A 22643-nucleotide genomic window follows, 5' to 3' on the forward strand; every position below is an offset into this window, starting at 1 on the left:
ATCTTGTAATATTAATAATGCTTAGCTAGGACATAAATTTTTTTTTGGTTTGTGCAGAATGATTTCAAAGAATTTTTGGTTTATGAAAGAACAGTTTTTCTGATCGAAGTGATTGCAGTTCACAAATCAATCAGCAAAAAACTTCTAAAGTAAAACACCTACCCCATTTTGCTTTGTTTTTAGATGAAATTGTCATTTGTACAGAAAATTAAATTGGAATTAGATAGAAATATGTGAATGGAAAATATAAATATTTGTCCAACTTTTGTCCAATTTCTACAGTTTTCCACCCCTTATTTGACAATTTCTTAGATATTTTTGGTAATCTCTCCGATGCTTTCACTTTTTTTGCCCTTATGTCATCATTCGGACTTTTTGGAATGAGCTTTAAATTGAACAAAAACAAAGTTAGAAATAATTCAGATCTTCGAACCAGAAGTTGTTATAGTGTTCGTAACGTTTTTTGCATTTTAGAACATATTATGAACATTTTGAACATATTTCGAATCAATACAACTCCAATTCAATTCTTTTTCTACACCAGGTGGTATAATTTCAATGATTTTTTCGTCTCATTTTGTTCCCAGATTTTGTTAGGTACAAAAGTTGGTTATTACTTTAACTCAAACGTCATTAGCAAACACGGAGGTTGGTGGCAGAGCAAATCAGCGCTGAATCAGTCTAGAGACATTCTGTTTTTCCAGATGGCCGGTACTTTTTTCATGTCCTAAAAAACGCTGGCTAGTCTTCATTTTTTAGTAAGATCTACTGGATGAAAAAATATGTTCAGTTCAAGTCGTGCCAACAGTTTGGTTTTATAAGCACTTCCAACTTCCGCGTGGGTACTAGGAACATTTAATTTTGGCAACAAGTCGTAACCGCTAAGCTAAAGGCGGTTTATTGTAATTGCCTACAAACTACCTTAAGTAAAACGAGCATGTAAACTACAATAGTAAGTAACAGTTATAAGCTAAAAAAGAATAACATTAATCTGCATAGACTTAATTTTGGGGTATTAGTAATTTTTGGACTATACAGGATAAGTTTAGCCGGGGCGAAGTCTATGGCCTCAACAATATAATCATAATGAAGAAAAACTGCACATAAAGAAACTTAAAATATTCTGGAGATGCAATGTGTCAGAACTGAATTAATTTTTTACTCACGAAACGTGCTGGTTCCGCGCTGAAATGCTCTGAGACTCAAAACCGGCTTAATGGCTGGTTTTGAGTCTCAGTAGATTCTATCGCCACAATTGAATTTTCCAAAGTGTGTTAGAGACTGTCTTTAATTAAGTAACTGAACGGAGTGATCATATCAAGAAAATTTTATATTCTTTTCAGCTGAAGGATTTAGTAAATAAACGTTTCTGCTGGAAAGCCATGAAGTTATTATGTTAGGGACTTCTATTGATGACCTCTTATCACACTTGCTGACATAATGTTCCCGGTAATCAATGTTTTTCTTGTTATATTCAACAAAAACTGTATTAACAAGTGTTGCTCTCTTCTGAGCACGTTTTTGTAAGCTGCTTGGAAAACTTTAGCGTATTTCATGTTTATGAATTGAAAGATATTCTTTTTGACAAAACAGTTACCAAATGATTTGTCCTTATTTCCACATTATACATGCGCTGAGAATTCCACAAGGTTTGCAGTTGAAGCATTGTTCTTGTAGAAAAGACACAAAAAAAGGATTTCGAAAAAGATATCTGTTACCAAGAAAATATTCACATTTTTCCTTGATGCAGATGTTGATCTATATAGATTTTAACAAGCATTAACTTCTTGGTCAAGGAAAATTTTCATTTTCTTTCTGGAAAATTGTAGGCTACTGCCAGCTGTAAAGACTCTGTAAATTTTTTGGTTTATATCTGTTAAGAATTTTGCAACATTTGTAAAATTACCAAATTTTGGACTAATGGTTTTGACTATCTACGTAGGAGCCAATTAGTTTTAGCTTTTTTAAAATGAAATACTCAATTTATGTTTACCAATAATTTTGCTGATGTGAAATGCAGTCGAATGTCGAATATGATTCTGTACAATAAGAAAACTTGAGGTAACTTTAGGGAAAATATTTTTTCCTCTGAACAAAAAACAACTTTTATACACGGAAGAATCATTTCCTCAAGACAAAAATGAATATTCAGCTCTTTAAAAATTTACCGTCTACTCCAGGTTTATGCTTCATTCAAACAATAAACATGAAGAGAACACTAGCACTTTTTTCTTTTGCCGTTTTTCTCTTCGCTGTACTCAGATTTTTTTCTCATATTTGATATAAAAAAGCTTTGTGCACTGCTCAAAACATGCTTCGCAGCTTATTTTTCTTATTAGCACTTGGAATGAAAATCTTTTCCACAACAAAGGTTCTTAAAATATTTGCTTTGCTGTTTTCGACAGATATGGCGAGTGCCTCTCGACAAATTTTCTTAGTTTATCATTGTTAATGAATTATGTGTTTGCTGTAAACTCTTTGAAGAGCAAGTTTGATTTGGTCGGAATTTGCAACAAAATGTGTGACAACAATTATTTAATAACTACAAGGGCGCTTCATATTCAACATTTTAGGAGTATTGTATCAATCAGCAAAATTATCCTTCAATTTATCATATAAATATATATAGAAATATATATAGAGCATTAGCATCAAACTCAATCAAATCTGATCTCTTTTTTGGGCCAGTTAAAACAAATTTTTTAGATAAATAGGGCTGCCTTATCCGATCAACACTGTTTTAAATCATTGTCTACAATTAGTAATGAGAGCACATTCTGCTCAATGCTAGCACCTTGCAAGTTTTCTTGTTGAAAATTGTCTCTCTATCATTACAAACCAAAACAATTTTTTCGGAGCGAAGATACTGCAAGTTTTTAAATGTTCTATTATCACTTCAGAACCTAATTAAACTCACATTTGTTTTTTAATCACATGTCAAATATAGAAAATATTACGGAAAATGGATGGGTGAAAAATTTTCAGTGAAGTCACAATATCATTTTAATGATGGATAATAAAAACAAAAATTTTTGGACTGCGTCTAGTCAAGATTTAAGAAGAATATTATATTTGCAAAAAAAAATGATGAAACACTCAACTTTTTATCTTGAAAATTTATTACGGGCTGTAGAAATACGAAAACAGTGATTTTTGTGGTATATGTGACTAGATTTGTGACTAGATTGTTGATATATGTTTGATATTTCTTAGTAGCACTAGCAAAAAAAGGGTTTTCACAGAAGTTGAAAAGAAAGTAGAGCCATTTATTGCATCTGTAAAGAATTAAACTAACGAGTTGGATTTTTTTCTTGGCTTAGTTTTTATTTTGTTAATATGATTTTTAACAATTAGACGTACCAAAACGTAGAATTTTCACAGAATCTGTTTGGTTGATAGATTTAAATCACGGTATTTTTATGCGTTCAATTAGCCTAATTTGAACCTAACACTATTCTAGATAATATTTTTTACCGCATCTTTTTACTGCATCTGCTTATGGCTCGCCGGCCATGGCAATGCCTCAGCGGCCCATGGAACTCGATATGATTCTATCATAACCAAACAGCAGAGAACTACGTTAACGTTCAATCCCATTTTAAGACATGGAGATTTTGTTTAGCAATCAGCTAATTAGAAAACAGTCATCTTTTTTCTCAATTGTTTTTGGCCAGCAATAGAACTTCTATATATTGGTATGCCTGCCATTTTCACTAGCGCCAGCTAAAATAGAAATCACTCTCAGCTGCAACAAGAAAGGGATCCTGGCATTCACAAGTTTCATCACAATTTTCAGTATTGACAGTCTGTTACTCTGAAGCAGAACATACGGCAAGGTATACAAGATTACAATTTTCAATTTTTAAGAGCAACAAAAAATTTTTCTACTCGGGGACAGAAAGGGATGGTTGTTTCGTAAACTCTGAGAATATATTTGAAAAATGTCTATCTTTGAAGATCTTGGGTTGAAGATCTTGGGGGGGGGGTTGGGTGGGTGGGTGGGTAATCACCATAGAAATATGGCACTAAGGGAGCTAACGAAGTGGATCAACCGGTTAAAAAAGTAATTCTACAAACGCTCCCCAAAATCTTTTTAAAAACTAAACTCCTCCTTTATTAAAGACTCCACTTTCAAGCTATAAAACCTTCTCCGAAAGTGACCACTGATCAGACCATTCCCATCCGGAAGCAATCTCTGGTCAGACCCTTCCCATCCGGAAGTGACCCCGTGATCAGACCATTCCCATCCGGAAGTAACCGTGATCAGACCATTCCCATCCGGAAGTGACCCCTGATCAAACCATTCACATCCGGAAGTGTCATATGATCAGAACATTCCCATCCGGAAGTGACCTATGATCAGAACATTCTCATCTGAAAGTGACCCCTGATTAGACAATTCCCATCCGGAAGTGACCCCTGATCGGACCATTCCCATCCGGAAGTGATCTATGATCAGAACATTCCCATCAGAAAGTGACCCCTGATCAGACCATTCCCATCCGGAAGTGACCCCTGATCAGAACATTCCCATCCGGAAGTGACCCCTGATCAGAACATTCCCATCCGGAAGTGACCCCTGATCGGACCATTCCCATCCGGAAGTGACCCCTGATCAGACCATTCCCATCCGGAAGTGTCCTTTGATCAGAACATTCCCATCCGGAAGTGACCTGTGATCAGAACATTCCCATCCGGAACCAAAACCCAGACCCTGTAATTATGGTCTGGGAACAAACCGTGTGCGTTGGACTTCGGATGACCAGAGGTCACTTCCGGATCGCACCTCAACCTGGATAATCACCTTTTTACTATATTGTGTAGCAATTTGTCACTTAAATGTTCTGGTTGCTCTTATCGATGCAGAAACCTGTATTGTAGAATAGAATAGACAAAATTAAATCGTTGTCGGTCACCCTAGTTCTGAAATCGTCGTTTCTAAACATACGATTGTTGGTATGTTCGGTTTTTGAACAAAAGGAATCTTCGGTAGGTTTGGCTTTAAACGTTAAGAAAACGTCAGTATTACAGACTTCTTAGATTAGTTATGCTTAATTTCTCATATTGGGCAAATTTAAATTTCTAGTTTCTTTATAATTGGTTTCTCATTTTGGCTGTTTATTATTGTTATATTTGGCTTTTGATATTGGGTATCCTCGGTTTCTTAGATTCCTTATGTTTTGCTTTACACATAGGATAATCGTCGGTAAGTTTCGTTTTAAAATGTGAGCAATCGTCAGTTTTTTTGATTTTAAACGTCAAAAGTTGCCTGTATATTCGGCTTGGTAGGTTTGTTATGTTCGTTTTCTCACATTGGATGTGTTTGGTTTCTCAGATTCCCCATGATTGGATTTTATATCTGGCATGTTGAATTTCGAAGTTTCGGTATGTTGGGTTTTAATTTTTTAGAATATGTTGGCACAGTCGCTTTCAATTCACAGGAAATCGCGAGAAAAGGACGTCTTTCTCATTATCATATCAAGTCTAATTGATTGTGGTTCAATATGCTGACTCCTCATCAATGCTCAATAAGTCTGTTCAACTTTGTTTTTATGAACAAAATGGTCGTATTCAATGAACAAGTTTTGTATAAGAAGGAAAGGATTTCATTATTATTTTTTTTTCAAAGAATTTACAAAGGTTGAATCTCCTGAGATTAGAACGTAATCATGACATTTTTATGATCAAACGAACTCAAATTTTGTATTATAGAATTCGAAGATTTCTTACGTTTCAAACATACCGAAGCCGAGAAATCAAAAATACCGATGATATATCAGGGGTTTAAACCAAACATAACGCTTATATCGTTTGCACCTGAACATACCAAATAAAACAAACATGACAGCTCTAATGGACAGACATCGGACAGACTCTAAATGAATAACTGAAAATATCAAAATTCGGATCTATTCTGTTCCCCCTCCAGTGTTATTATGACCCCCCAGATACAAATTATATGTTGTTATATAGCATGTTACTATGTAAGAAAATAGCACGTGCGCCTGGGGTCATAAAAAAAACTATGCTCACTAAGCTGGGGGGGGGGGCAAGACAGAATAGATCCCAAAATTCATTTGCAGCGTTTTTGTCGGGTCTTCTGGACCATTGCTACGCCTACGTGGCAACAATATACTTTTGATTTGGAAATGGTTCTTATTGGTAATGAATTTTATTCCTCAAACGAACACTTGAAATTTCCCAGGAAATTTTGCTTACTTTGGCGAGGAAAACTAGCTCCTTCAAATGAATAATAATATTGTGAGAGAGAAAAAAAGCTTTGTCAACCAGTGCAAGGAAGTTTAAAATACGAAAATTTGTGGCTGCTAATCCAATAGCATTGAGAGTTTTTTAAACTAAAAATTTAACAGACACTGATGAAGATTTGGCTCAATAAATCTCACTCACTTATTCTTGATATGATAGTGATAATTCAATTACGTTGAAACGCGACGTGTTGGGCTCAATAGTTTAAGTATACAAAGCTGCTTCTTTTCTTAGTCCTCGAAATCTGTCTCAAAGAAAAATAGTTTCATCATCTTAACATTATCCTATACTTTTTGACCTGATTCTAGCAATGAAGCGAATATGGATTTTGACAATAATATACAGCGAAAGAATTTACTTAGTTTATACTTCATAAAAGAATATTCTTCATTTTTGTGGAATATTCTTCAATTAAAATAGACTTTGATTGTTCTCGGAGATTAAATATATAGTTAATTGGTGTAGATTTTGAACTATAGCGGTGCATGCCAACCATATTTTTGTGATTTATGTTTTGATGTTAAGGCCTGTCTGCCTTTTTTAGAAGTTTTTTCGTTTAAGATGTCAAATTAGAGCAATGATTATAGCTAAGCTGAAGTGCTATAGTGCTATAAGGAGCAAAAAGCGAGTAGTTTTAAAAAGTGTATATTTAACTTTCCTGTCGATGTGAAGTCAGAAACTGGTGTTTGAACCAATTTCTGATTTTCAGATTGTTTTTTTTAATGCGGCAGTTTGAATCCTGTTTGCACTGCTTTCACTGGTGATTTTGCTTGAATGCTAATCAAAATGATACTTGTATTTGAACCTTGTTTAGTTGTAATTTCTGAAAAAATGTTGTAACGTTGCTTAGTTGCATTTTTACGACTCGAAGAGGAGTATTGGTTTTCTTAAGGTTTTTTTTTTTTACCGGAAGTACTATTCGTTCAGACGATGTTTTGACCTAAAAGCGAAAGCGAGTAAAATTGCAGTGTGAACTAATTTTTTCTGAGCGAGAGAAGTTTTTTGATCATGCGCTGAGTTTAGTGAATGACTTTTTGACATTGAAAAGTAGTTTTTGACTGAATGTCACATACAGATAACCGTTTTTAGCCGTTTTTTCGTCTAACTGGCCTAGTTTTTTGCTTGTAATTTGGTTTTTGTATAAATAATTTTTAGTCGATGCTATGTTGAAATGTAAACCCCGGAAATTGATAGCACAGTATTTTGCATAGCCTGAAATTGCGTTTCAAATGCGAAATTGGCACATATTTCTTGATTTTTTTGTTAATTTTTGGCTTTTTTTTCTATTAATTTCTTCATTTTTGTATCTTTTATCTGTTTTTTGTCCAATATCAGTTAATATGGCAACTTCCCTTTGATAATTCATATACTCAATGCCTCTTTCTACCTCGATGTAATTTTGTTTCATAAAATTGTACATTTGCTAATCCGATTTTCGTAGTTTTTTGCCAATTTTTTTCAGTTTTTTGTTTGTATTTTGCTTTTAACTACTAGAAATAGTATTTTGGGGAACATGAGGGACTTTAATTTCGTTTCAAAAAAATGCAATCATTTTTTGGTGTTAAGTTTTTGAAAAAACAGATAAATTTTTTTCATAAATGCAGTCTTAAATATTTTTTGACCACATTTTTGCAAAATGTTTCAATGTTTCGCATGTCTGAATTTTGCTTTTTCTTGTTTTATTCTCTTGAGCAAATTGGATTTTTGTCTCGAATGACTCGTTGTCTTTTCTATGTCTCGAATGCTGATCAATGAAATATACTCGTTTTTCTTGATTTTTTTAAATTTGATTTTTAACTTTCAAAAATCAAGAATTGGTCTTTTTGTTACGGTGTTCCTAACATTGTGTCCATATTCTTCACATTCTCGTTTGTATCATTCTAGTTTTGTCCTGGCACTTACTTTTATATTCGTTATATTGATTTTTTCAGTTGTTAAAAAATTGAATGAATTCAGCTTTTTCTTAGATCTTGGTTTCTTCTGTTTGCAATTGATTTAATTCAAAATAAAGCAGTACTGGGAGTTTGCTAGAAAGTATTTTCCAACATTTCTACGTATTCCTATTCATTGCAATTTTTTTCCGGGCTTGGTATTGATTTTGTCTTAATTGCCGTGATTAGAAATCTAATTGTAGTGGTTCTCTGATTCTTAAGTTTGAGCACTCTTTTTTGAATAATTTTGACTTTCCTGTCTTTTTTGAAAAGTTTTTATCTTCCATTTGCTTTCGCGATCTTTTTGAGATTAGAATCAATAATTATCTGAGGGCAATTGATGGCCCTGTCAGCTTTGTCAGGCTATCAGCTGTTCGACCATCCTAAAAATTTCAGACTTTTTTTACGTTACCAAACGTTTTCAATAATAAAATTTTGCTGCATTTTCTTTCTCTTTGTGACAGTGGTTTAAATTTCACCGATTTTTAGATCAGACCCGGGGAGGTAATGAGTTAATGGTTTAATACAAAAGGTAATGGCTTCAGCTTTTTGTGAAGTTTTGGTGATTCGAGTCGCTTCCGGAATTCTTCCGGCTATGTTTTGATTTCCTGAAAGGGCTGCTACTTGTTTTTCAAGTCTTGGGAGTTCGTTTTCTCAATAAACATCATTGGCATAATATTTGTTTCGTCTGAATTTGTACCTTTTTCTCGTTTTTAGTTGATTTAAAGAATTGTTAAAATAAAATATGTTTTTTTTTAAATTTTCAACCTTATTTTACGTTATTGTCGGTGTTTTGCACTTTATATTCATAATAACGGATAACTTCGGCCATTAATTGCAACAAAATTTGCTTCATTTATTGTGTTTAACAGTTCTCAGGAACAAACATTTGTTTTCGAACAGTTGGTGCTATTTTTGTACCAGTTTTTTGTATGGTGGATTTGATCTCTCTGTCCCTCGGTACAACTAGTAAAGGATTTACTGTGTTTGTTGTGAAGTTGTTTCCTGTTCTTAAAGATTTTAGTATAAATAGTCACGTGTTTTGATGGTTTCCACGTCCAAAAATTACAAAAAAACCTTATGTCTTTTTTCTGCTCTGATGTTTTTGTTGTGTAAGTGGGGCCATGTGCTCTGCTGACAATCAGACCATAGTAATTGAAAAAATTTCAACAGTCAAATAATTCAATCTTTCAATTCTTTGAGTTAAACTTCAAGTTTGGTCCGGCTAGGTGTCACTTCTCTGCAACCAATAGCAGGAAACTAATTGATTGAAGTTTTTTTTTAATTTTAGTATTATGCTGTCGCCGATGTATTCAAGTCCTCCTCCCGTCAGACAACTGTTTTGAACATCAAATTAAGTAAGCACCTCTAGATTAACGAGTACAAAATTCATTCAAAACTGTACTTAAATTGGATAAATTACTTCTGAAATTCATTGTAGATAATTGTTTTTTTTTTCAGAGCTGTTTGGGGACTTTACAGTAACGCTAATTTTAACTGACGGGTGGAGATTATTTCCGATTTGCTATCTTAATACATGGAACTGCCAGGAATCTAAAACAATTGATTTGTATTCAGTCTTGTGATATTGAGCCTAAACGAAATCCGAGAGGACAAAATCAGTCGAAGTCATTTCACGCCTGCCTTTGCGGTGTAATGTTTGTTTGATAATAATGCTTGCGGATGTGAAATGTTAGAGAGACTGTATTTGTAGAAAAAAAAGACGCGAACAATTCCTGATTGAGTAGTGAACAAAAAATGGGCGAACAACATTTAAATGAAATATTTTGTAAATATTGGGCAAAAAACATGACAGGATTAGATTAGAACAAATTCAGATTTGATGTTAAAACAAAAAAAGCGAGAAAATTAACTGAAAAGCCGTTCCAATTGACATTACATCTCGAAAGCATTTAACCTCTGAACCTGTAAAATAGAAATCTGTTCATTTTTGAGTTTTCAGAAATCAAATGACCATAATCCCATCGCAAAAACCTTCCCTGAATAACGATTTTGAAGTCACTTGTGAAAAGAGATCGGCTTTTTTTAGCAAACATAAAAAGCTAAATTGAACAAATAATCTTCATCGAAACCTGCTCAGTTTAATGTAACATAATTAGTTCCAACGGTTATTTAGTTCTGAGGCAACGTTGATCGATTTTAAAAAATTTTGTGTTCCAGTCTGTCATTTTTGTGAGTTATGATTGAATTCTTCTATTTTTCATCCTCGTTGCTTGAAATTTTTCACAGTAACATTTGAACACAATAATTAAAGCATGATTCGAATACGCTCTCGAAAACAAAGATAAACCCAAATATACTCCATCGTCCACTCAAGCTGGCTCTAGATACCCTTTCTTTTGTCTCTTCGTGTCAGTTTCAAGGTCATCATCAGACATACTGTCCTCGCTATCAGACAAAAAAATAACCCCTAACCTGTCAGGCCGCTGAGCGTAAAATTGCTTGAAATCTTTGCTAAGGTAAAATGGATTGGCAACGGGGGGGTTGAAATTAGAGGCGAACAATTGACTAATTCTGTCTGGTCTGGGGGCATAGAATTCTTTAAAATCTGAGCAAAGATAAAATCGGTCAATTAAAATTTTGTGACAATTGCTTCCCGATTTTTCCTCGCTTATTTCTTCTTCGTCGTTTTGAAAGTCATTGTTTGTTAACCAAAAATCTCTAGAATAAAGTTGATATTGTAAGTTTGAAATTTCTTGATGACTTTGGCATTTTCGAGAAGGTTTTAATCTCGTATTGGAAATTTTGCTAATATTTATTACAGTGTGCCTTTTAACGGTTCTTTTGGCTGGCAAAAGATCATCGGTTCTTGATTGACGTTGAATTTCTTGATAGCCGAAATTGTGAATAAATTCAAAATCAGTATCGCAGAATTCTGAGAAATTTGGAGTGACGTAACTCGAACCAGTGCTATTTCGCATTTTTTCACTTTCGTCGGATTCCATATGAATTCAATCAACGATGGCGAGATTTGTGATTAATAACGATCTATTTTTTCAAGAACCTGTTGTTTGACGAAAATAGATCTTTCCATCCGATATTTGAAAAGATTCCACTCGTTCGAAAAAAGTGAGAGAGAATATTTAGCTGACAATATTTTACAGTAGGAAAGAATGAATCTTCACAGAGAAATAATGAAATTAAGGCATCGATAATTTGCCTAAGGATAGATAAAAACTAATATCAAAACAGTTTCACGAGCTTCAGAAAGCAATAAAAAAGTATGAAGAATGTAATGAATAAAATTAACGGCCCAGACTGAATTTCATGTTTTAATCATTACTGAGTCAGGCAAATTGCAATTTTTGGATCAGTTTTGTTTCAAAGCCTTGATCTTAGAGTTTAGAATTGGCACGTCTTGAATCAGGCCCAGGTTGAGGTGCCATCCGGAAGTGACCTCTGATGAGACCAATTCCAACGCACACGCTTTGTTCCCAGACCAAAATTACAGGGTCTGGGATTTGAATCGAGCGCACAATAGTATGATCAGAGGTCACTTCGGCCTGGGGATGGTATGATCAGAGGTCACTTCGGTCTGGGGATAGTATGATCAGAGGTCACTTCGGTGTGGGGATAGTATGATCAGAGGTCACTTCAGTCAGCGGATGGTATGATCAGAGGTTACTTTAGGATGAGAATGGTCTGCTCAGAGGCGCATTCAAGCGCACATTTGTCTGATCAGAGAAGATTTTGAACGCAAGTGGGTCTGACCAGAGACCATTTTAAGCGGAAGATTTTTGTTTTTTGAATTTTTGTTTTTTAACGAGAGATGTTGTTTCTGCCAAGAGGCATCAAAAGCAGCTGTCTGATCACAGACACATCTAGAGACTGATAGCTTTGATCAGAACCAAAAGTGTCCAGCTGATAGAAAAACCCGGTGCCCTTAAAAGGAAATTTTGATTAACTGTAGAATACGACATTTTATATGGAAAGCTGTCTAAATTCGTCCATTGAGTTTGAAATATGCACTAATGGTATACTAAAAAAATTTTCTCAGTAGTTGGGTTTTCTTCTCTTTAGCAATACTTTAAGAATGATCTTTTCTTTAGATGAATTTAATAAGGCAAACATCAATTTTTACGAAATAATTGTATTCTAACAAAATTAAAGAAAATCATTCATAGTGAAAACCATTTATTGATCAGACTTTTTCGAGCGCAATCGAGTCTGATCAGAGGTGATTTCGAACGCACAATAGTCTGATCAGGGATGAATTTTGAGCGCACAATAGTCTGATCAGAAGTGATTTTAAGCGCACGATTGTCTGGACGATGGTTTGGGTTTGGTCTAGGCCATGATCGCACAATTGTCTGGACAATGGCCTGATTTCGGTCTAATCAGAGCTAATTTTTGCCTGGAAAGATCTGATCAGCAACATTTTCGAGCGCACTTTGAGAGCACACGGTGTTTCGAGCGCACTTTAGTCTGATCAGAGGATGCTTTGGTCTGGCACGGTCTGATCAGAGGTCACTTCCGGGTGGCACCTCAACCTTAGGTCTTCGCAAGTCAAGTTTTGACTAAGACCTGACAAGGGTTAAGACAATTCTTGGCAAAACTTGACAAGCAATGACCGATTACCGCTAAATAATTAAAACGAATTAAAACGTGATCAGCCCGATCTCCAAAATTCTGATGAATAAGGTGAAATGAAAAACAATGAAAGCTACAGTTCATTTAAAAAACTGTGCAATAATAGGTTTGCATGTTCTTACAATTATTGCAGGCCATTTATCTCAAAAATGAGCCGAGAATTCGCAATAACCAAAAATATTTGATGCAAGTTTTATGACTAGCTTTTAGTGAAATGAAATGATTAAAGAGGTAAAATTTAAAGCAATAACTTGATTACTTTTCTGTCAAACGTGAAGAATCGTTCCACAGAAGAATAATAGTTCTCAAGTACAGATTGAGCATTCGATAAATTGCGTTAATAAATACAGACAAACGCTAAAGTAAAGTCCAGTGGTGAAGAACAAAATTACTTTTAATCTGGATATTCAAATGTGAATTCATTAAAGGAATAAAATCGCTTCGTGAAGAATGATCCAGAGTAATTGCAAAATTATTTACTCAGGCTGCCATTTTCTAACTTACGACTTCAGTTTTTCTGTACAAGGCATAGAAACAACATTTTAAACGATAAATGAAGTTTTCGAAAACAATAGTCAAAATCGCAACTAAAACGCAACTTTTCTGATTCTCTTGCTCGGTTTCTTGCAGAACGGAAGATTTCTCTTAAGCTTTCTTTCTGTCCGCATTTGAAAAGCAGTTTAGGTCTTCAATTGTAAATTGTTGTGGATTAAAATATCAGGATAAAAGTGTATTCCTCCAGCTTCCAAATTTACATATAAAATTTTTCAAATCATTATATTTACTCTTCTAAAGGAAAAAAAATTAAATCTTCTTAAAAAGGGTTTAAAAGTTGAGACTGGAGTTTTAAAAAAATGAAAATGCGCACAACTAATGAACAGCACGCAAAATAAATAGATAAATAAAAAGACAGCCGAAACTAATGGTTGATGTTTTTCTAAGAAAAACGGTTTTGTATAACCTAAGCCTACTGTCCGTCGGTCAATTTGTTTTGTGAAATTCCTATAGATTTCATCTAACTGACTTTTTTGCTCTATTATAGTCCTCCTCTGAACAAAAAGCCAGGGATTGGGATTACTGTTCGGGACTTTAGAATAACAAAACAAGCATTGCAAAGATAAGGATTCCTAGGAAAAAACGAAAAAACCAAACATAAAGATCTATGGAAAAAACAATGACGAATTGACAGGAATACCATATGTTAAAAAAAGGTTCTTAGATGGATCCAGAGCCAACCTGGGTCGAGGCCGAATGGTTATCTTGTGAGAACTTGCAATTTTCTGGCAGAGACTTACAAAGCGATGCATCGCCTGGCAAGTTTTTCTTCCAAAAACTTGCAAGTTCTTACAAGTTAACAATTCGACTTGCAAGTTGTTACAAGTTAACCATTCTACTTACAATGCTCTTAAAAGTTAACTATTCGACTTACAAGTTACTTACAAGTTAACCATTTGCACACACACCACACACACACCATGCACGCACACACACTCACCCACACACACACGCATGCACACATTCACACGCACACACACACATACACACACATACATACACACACACACGCACTAAACCGTAAATAAAACGTTGCAAGACATGAATGTAAACGGATGTCTGGAAAAGAACAGAATCTGGAGAAGTAAGAAATAAAGTGTAAAAAAGGTATAAAAATGAAGGGCCACTTTAATATTTTGAGAAAATACTGACATATGAATTTGAAAATTCAACCAAAGTCAATATTTTGGGGACATTTTTAAAAGAGCGATCGCGACAAAGCTAATTGAGATCTAGTTTTTTAAAATGGAAATGCAAAAGGAACTCTCTTGAATTGATACAATTCGAAAAATAACCATTTTGTCTTCTTAGGTTGAATTTTATTATGTCGAACAAACAGAGCAACTAACTCCCACGCGCTTTCTACGGTAAATGACTGAATGCTCAATTGAATTAACCAATAAGAGTTGTGCTCGACCGGAACGAATTGGAAGAAACTTACAAGTTAGCCGTTCGCCTTGCAAGTTCTTACAAGTTAGTCATTCGCCTTGCAGTTATTACAAGTTAACCACTCGACTTACAAGTTCTTGCAAATTAACCATCTTTTGCAAGAAATTTGCAAGTTCTTGCAAGATAACCATTCGGTCTCGACCCGGGAAATTAAGTCAAAAACACATTTCTACGCCTTCCAAGTTTGTTCTTATTTCGTTTGCACCCTGATAGTTTTGATTTTTGCAAAAATATGACAGAGCATTTTTTTTGTCTTTTCCAATTTTTTTGAAAAACTTCTAAATTTTGTTGCAAAATTAATGCACTTGCTTTTAAGAGTATTGTGACTGATATCCTAGAATTTGAAGTTATTTTTTTTTGTTAATTTCAACTAAATAGCACAGATCAAGTAAATCCAATCAATTATGGAATTAAATGATGCAATAAAAACGGCTTATTAGATGAAATCATTGCCCAGTTTTAATTTTGTTTGAAACACAGGAAACTTTGAAGAGAAATATTGAATCAAGAAACTAAAAGAAAGACGTTCCGACAAACTAGTGCGAAAAATCACTTGCATGGAGAAAAAGTTTTCTGTATCCTAAAATGACAACAATTCGAACACAACAAATTTAATATGTTTGGTTCAAGCTTATTTATTATATGGATGCATTAGGAAAACAAACAACATGAACAGCACGAAAATCCATTCGGATTCTGAGAATTAGAAAACTGCAAAAACAGTTGACAAATCAGCAAAATAAAATTTTTTTCTAATTTCTGAGACTAAAGACTGAACAGAATTGAGACTAAAAAGGAACTAAGGGATTAGGAATCTCAACTGCTTGCAAAGAATCTTACTATTCTCCCCTTTTAATAGCTCCAATTGAATTTATAAAGTAAATCAATTCAAAATTCGTTTAAAAGACAAAAAAAAACAAAAAAGATCTATTTGAATTTTCAGGAAAAATATTCTGCTCAACTCATAACCAATGATTAAATGGAAAATCTGTACTTTTCACAATACCTTCAAAAACACTTTGCTTTGGAGGTTAATGCTGTTAGTCGTCGAAACGCAGAAAAACTGAAAAAAAAAATTGAAAAGCTGAAATTGAAATTCATTTTTAATTTGAATCTATAGATCAATATGTTTATTTTCTAAACTTAGATGCTTAGGTCTCAATTACCATTTGATGGAATATATAATTGTTTGCAACAAACAAATAATACTAATTGACCAGAAAAATTTTTTAAAAAATTTGACGAAACATTTTCAGAAATAAGCCAAACGAATTTGTTTTTCTTAGTTTTAATGGCCCACAAACACTAAGATCACTGTTCGGTTCAGTTTTCTGCAATTGTTTACAACAGGCTTAACGGGTACCGAAACAAAAATTCAAAAAACGCTGTAGGTGTTCGGAAAAAAATAAATTAAAATTTTCTTCGAATAGCACAGATATCAAGTGAATCCAATCAATTATGGAACTAAATGATGCAAAAAAAAACGGCGTGTTTGATGAAATCATTGCCCAGTTTTAATTTCCAATAAAACACAGTAAACTTTGAAGAGTAATATTGAATCAAGAAGCCAAATAACAGTAAGCTAGCAAATCCAGTACTACAGTAAAAATCGAACCCAAAAATACGATCCTACAGATCGGAAATACGAAAGTAGGACTACTCATTGAATCCGGGAGAGTGCGCAGCATCTTAAATGAATCAATTGCTATTGAAGTCATCAACAATTCTACACTTGCAAGATGGCTAACGACGGTACCTTAACACGAATTCAAGACATTTGCTAATGAACCTATACCAGTCATACCCATTATTGGAATGATGCACACGCCGGTGGAGAGCAATGGTTGGCGGACTTAAGATGCAGCATTTGTGGTTGTTAAAGATGGATTGAACCACGCATGGGTAGAGATCTATTCGAGGCAATTGGGACATCAAAATCTTTGTTCTGATGAAGGTAGTATGGTCAACACTATCACCACTCAATGTCCATTCAAAACACGCATAGCAAATCAATTTCCTCAAAAAATCTGACGTAGTGGTAGATCAAAATACACGTCCATATTGTCACGTCCATATTTCATAAAAACTTTCAGCCTAAACATAAAAAGGTTAGAAAAGTATCTATTAACTTACAAGAAAGTGTTAAAACTGAAATTAAAAAACATATAGAAAAACTTAACGGTTGATTAGACCAATATTTCATTTCCCCAATCGTTATTACGGTTAAAAGAGACCAAACAATAAAGTAAGCCTTAGACTCTAAAGTTCTCAATAAAGCTATACACAAAAACAAGTACCAATTGCCTAATATTGAAACACTCATAGACTCCATATCGCAAATTATTAATGATTACAAAACAAAATCAGCTGATTATTTTCTTTTCTCCACCATAGACCCTAAATATGCTTATATTCGACTGAATCTCCACCATGACCCCGCTAAACACTGTAACTTCAATATTATAAGCGTTGATATGACAGGCACATACCGATTCAAAACCTGTTTCTACGGACTTACTGATACGCCTGCCAAATTTCAAAAGGCTATTGGTTATACACTAATCGGTCTCGAGAATACTTTCTGTTTCCTTGATGACATTCTTATTGTAATTAAATGTTCGGAAAAAGATCAAGCTTCTAACAAATTGCCTCATAAACTATACGCGGATAATCTCCAAAGAAATTTACCCAAATGTCAATTAGCAAAACAAGAATGTTCGTGGTTAGCATATAATATTACTCAATCAGGAATATCACCATTTCCATCTAAAATTTCCGCAATTCTTTCGCTCCAACTAACCAACACACATAGAAACCTGTGACATTTTCTTCGCTCTGTCCATTATATTAGCAAATTTATTCCCAAATTAGCCCAAATTTGCCATCCTTTAAACCCCTTCTTCGTAAATCTACAAAAAACATCTGGATAGACGAACGTACTGTACATTCTAATGCTCTTAAAACACGAACCGCAAATCACACAGAAAACACTCACTTCAACCCGCAACTCGAAACACTTATAAAAAGTGACGCTTCTCGTTCCGGTCTCGGAGCAGCATTAGAACAACTGACAGTTAACAGTTGGAATCCAATTTCATTTGCCTCTAGTTTTTTGAATAGTAAAGAAGAACGTTACCGCATTAATGAGCTAGAACTTCTTGGAGTGTTCTGGTCTATGGAATATTTTGAAAATTACATTTATGGTAAAGAATTTCCAATTATAACTGATCACCGGGCTTTTCTTTCAATTTTTAAAGAACATAGATCCAATAAATCCTACAATAGTTGTTTAACAAGATGGGTAGATCGCCTATTACCCTATCAATATAAAAAAGAACATTTGCAGGCGCAAAGATGGATCTTGTAGGCTATAAATTCTGCATCCCGTATCAACCCACCAAATGTATTTCTAAATATGATGAAAAAATTTTAATTGCCACCTTATCTAAAACACAAAATCATGCAAAATTAATTCAACATGTAAGAAAAATTTTGGCTGTTCAACTTACTTAATGAATTTCATTTAGATAATAAACCTGATATACAAAAACACACTATTCAACAAACTAATCAGGTGATGAATATAGATTGCACAACGCCTGTACCTTCAAAACAAAATATTTTGTCACTCGATACGCAAACTCCAACTTGAAAATTAACTTTAAAACATAATCATATTTTCATTAGGGATTACGCAGTGCAAATACGCTTATCTTAAAACAAATAATCAATTGCCACACAAACTCATCATTCAAATTTCACTTCTATTAACCATACTAATTTAGACGAACCATACAATGTATTTTGCAAAGCGCGTACGTTTTACTCAAAATAATTCGACACTTGCCAAGTGAGAGCATAATCCAAATTTCATTCCCTTTAACTATACCATCTTAGATAGTCAACATGCACCGCGGGTAATCTTTACTCACAATCAGTTAACAAATGCCCAGCACAATAATAATCCCAGCACAATAAAAAAAACCAACCCCCCTAAATCACACTATTTCTGGCTGTGATCATGAACCGCGAGTGCGCTTTACTCAATATAAATTAACACCCGCACGGCAAGATTCTCATTTTTTTCACAACCACATAACACGCATACCTCAAATGCCTCATTTAGAATTCACACTAACACAAATCAATTTAATCTCCCACTCGCGTCGCATAGTACGAATACTATTCATTCTCTGCTACAAAATGAGGCTCAAACAACAGTTTGAGACGCAAAAAACTAGAAAGACGCCATTCGCTTGCCAAGAGCAACTACATTTCATTGAATTAAACCACTCTGACTTGTCAATCACAAATGAGTATCAAAATCCTTCCCTAATTAGCACTGAAATTTCACAAATTTTAAAAACTCCACGTGCCCAATTGATAAACGAAGAAAAGTCGTTTTTTGCCTAAATTCAATCTCAAATTGAGTCGGTTTCTTCCTCACTTAATTGAACTCAAAACTCATCAAAAATGAGCCAACAAGTATTTGCCATGAAGGGAAATTGAACCTCTCAAAGACAAACCACTCGAACTTCGCCTCGCGTCTCATTCTCAGACAACGCAAAACAACACACGCTCCGCCAATCACCCTCACACACGAACATCAGTACCACGCTAACCGGTAGCCCTATAGTCCTGTCCTTTGATAAATTGATTGGGAAGGTGTTCAACAAAAACTTGATTGCCTCACTCACGAGCAAAGATTCAGTGCTCAAAGAATTCAGAGACTGTATCCTTCGGTCTGACGAAGAGACACCTAAATATCTAGACCCCTATGTGCACAGCTATTGGTGGGATCTGCATGTCAGTAGTGGCTGCGTATGCATGAATGAAAAAGTGGCTATCCCAAACGCTTTGATGGACGCGTTAAATGAGGATTTTCACGCTGGTCATCCGGGTAGCTGGGGAATGTTTTGTAATGCGCAACACTGTTGGTGGTCATACATGAACAGAGTTCTCTTGGTTGGCGCAATAGAGTGCATAAATTGCACTGCAATTAAAAAAATTTAAAATCTATCATACCCGCGAAGCAGTTTCTAGCACATAAACCATTTGTAGTCCCGAATCAAGTTATACAAATAGATTTTGCAGGCACTATTAGTAATGAAAAAAGCTCACGAATTTTATTATTTAATATGTATTGTTAGATTTTCTAAATATCCATCTGCTGAAATCATTGAAAATGCAAACGCTTCAATTGTGATTAAAATTTTAGATAACTATAAACAAATTCACGGAGTCCCCCGTTCCTTAAGAACCGATCAAGCTCGTTATCTTATAGGAAAACAAGAGAAAAAAATTTGTACAAAAAATATTATAACTTTAATTACAAATCCAGCAAATGATCATCGAGCTATAGGGTTAGTAGAACCATTAGTTAGTAGTATTAAACAACGCCCTGCTTGTATAAAAGAAGCATATAAATAATTAAATTCGCGCAAACATTAAAGCTGCACTTAAATCAATCTTCTACCAGCTCCGCATATGTGAACATAAAATTACTACTAAGATTTCGCCTTTCGAATCACACTTTTGACGGAAAGATAACACTCCGCTTGCAATTTTAGTAATAGCAATTTTAGTACCAAACCACTTTCTTCTGATTTAAGTTATGAGAAGATTTTAAATCTTTATTTAGACGGAGAGACTGTAACACACAATAAATATTTACCGAAGGATCATTGGGGACAATATCTTATTGATGAAGAAAATGAGAGAAACATGTGCAAAGCAACACGTGAAGTTCTCTCTCGTAAACTGCTGGCGGATGACAATGAATCTCGATTCCTTCGTTCGACGAAGATACATCGAGCAGTTCCACTCAAAGAACCAACGACCCAATTAAAAGTCGCCCGCAATAGAGACCAGATTACATGCTAAAAAAGAAACCTCGATGGTCTATACGAGGTGCTAGCTCCTGGCTCGGTAGTCCAGAAAACAGACCAACACACATCAGTAATTCGTGAACACGGCAAGTTAAACGTCACTGTTCGAAATAGTCACATCGCGAAATTCGGCAAGAGGGCTGAGCGTAAAACAAAGCTCTCAGAGTATATCAATAGAAGGGGACCAAGAAATTTTGAAAAATCGACAAAAGCTAAGATACTCAGCCACTATAAAGAATTTACACGAATTCGGAAAAGCGACCGCAAAATGAAACATCGAATACGGGACAGAGCAAGCGGTATCTCGTCTAATTGCTCAAATATTGCTCGATCAATGCGAGTGAGAATGCCAAAAGTGTCTTCGAATTTCGTGCCGCCGGAGACTACATTACAATATGCCTCTACCTCCGCACCACAATTCGCAGCTCCACAAAGTTTCAAATTAACCCTTGCACCCCCACCAACAAATCACATTGCAGAATTGATGACACCCTCTACCTCTGCACCTATGACAAGGCCTTAAAACAAATACTTCCACGAACTACAAAGAGGGCACGGAAAACCCAGAGTTATTTGGATTCGACAATGATGATTCGTCCAAGGAATCAACCAATTCATGCCCGCCAAACCTGACACAGCCCTGCAGAAAACGACGAGCTGGTGATATCGAATCTGTGCAGCCCTCTGTTGTACAGACCATAGCCGATACAGCAGCTCAAGTAGAACCTATCAAAAATCCATACCCGTCGACAGTCAATGGAGAAGTTTCACCCACTGATCTTCGTATACGACCAGCAGATCAGAGCCCCACTGACAAATTGACTATAGATGAGAAATATATGTTTTTTCAAAGATCTTTTCCGTTTCTGCCCCCAGTACGTTATGCTCTCCCCAAATACAGAGCACGGGTTACGTAGTATATCATTATGTAAAAAGATTGCACCAGCTTCTGGGGGGTTGCAAATAATGTGCACCCACTAAGCTGTGGCGCACAAACGGAAAAGATTCAATTTTAAACTCGAATTCCTTAAAATTCGATACATTATTATTTATGACTAGCTATCATAACCAATAAAGTTATTGTTGACATCTATTCAACCGTTGAGTAAGTTTTAGTATATAAAGAATTCTGTTATTAAAGTTTGCCATGTATGCAATTTTAATTTTCACCAAAAGGGGAGAAATGTTGTACATAGTCATTTTATTTGGTGCAGTAAAATTTCTATATGATGTACTTATTTTTTGATTCTACCTAATCCTGAAGGACATGTCGTAAAGTCAACTTAATTTCATTGTCTAACATTTTTTATTTCATACGTTTTGTTTGTTACCCTATTTCTCGCATCGGGAATTATTTGTTCATGTTTATTATGACTTCTGTGGACCTACTTTATAACCAATTTCACTCCTTTCGTTTTGCATATCACGATCAGTTGCTCTTTTTAATTTAATTCTTGACAGTCGTTCTTACCTATCAAGGAAAGCAGAAAAAAGAAAGGGAGGCGATTCGCTAAGCGAATTCAAATATAAAATTGCGTTAAGTGCATTCGCCGCACAAGTTAGCTTAAGAGAAAATCCAATAACATATTGATTGTGTATGACAAATTGTTTAACCGCGCAAAATGAGCTAGATTGAGTACAAAAAACCGGTTTTTTTAGATGAGAAAATATCAAACCCTTCATCACATGCATATGTTGATAATTTTTAAATGTCAATTCTTTCTCCTTCTTCAAAACTGTTTTTTAGCTTTCAAAGAACAAAAAAATATCTGCAACACACAAAACACAGAGTCGAAATGTGTTCTTAGTGATTGCTGAACAAAATGAAAATGACCTAAGAATCTTGATTTGAAGAAGCAGCATGACATGTTTTGAAGAAGCTGACAAATTTTTCCACGCGTAAAATTTGTAAAGGTGGGCTGAAATGGACAACTGTATTGTG

General features: G+C 34.8%; 1 protein-coding gene across 2 annotated transcripts in view; it reads right to left on the bottom strand.

Annotated features, from left to right (window-relative positions):
- LOC142351008 (transcription initiation factor TFIID subunit 8-like) overlaps window positions 1-12282 on the bottom strand; it is a 158814-nt gene extending 146532 nt beyond the window's left edge. For both annotated transcript variants that reach the window (XM_075403050.1, XM_075403051.1), the window contains exon 1: window positions 12273-12282. The gene's annotated coding sequence lies outside the window, so the exon portion shown is untranslated. The remainder of the gene's footprint in view (window positions 1-12272) is intronic.
- Between the last annotated feature and the right edge of the window lie 10361 nt (window positions 12283-22643).

The sequence above is a fragment of the Convolutriloba macropyga genome, chromosome 12 (genome assembly GCF_964194025.1).
Source record: "Convolutriloba macropyga chromosome 12, txConMacr16.3, whole genome shotgun sequence".
NCBI classification, from domain to species: domain Eukaryota; kingdom Metazoa; phylum Xenacoelomorpha; order Acoela; family Convolutidae; genus Convolutriloba; species Convolutriloba macropyga.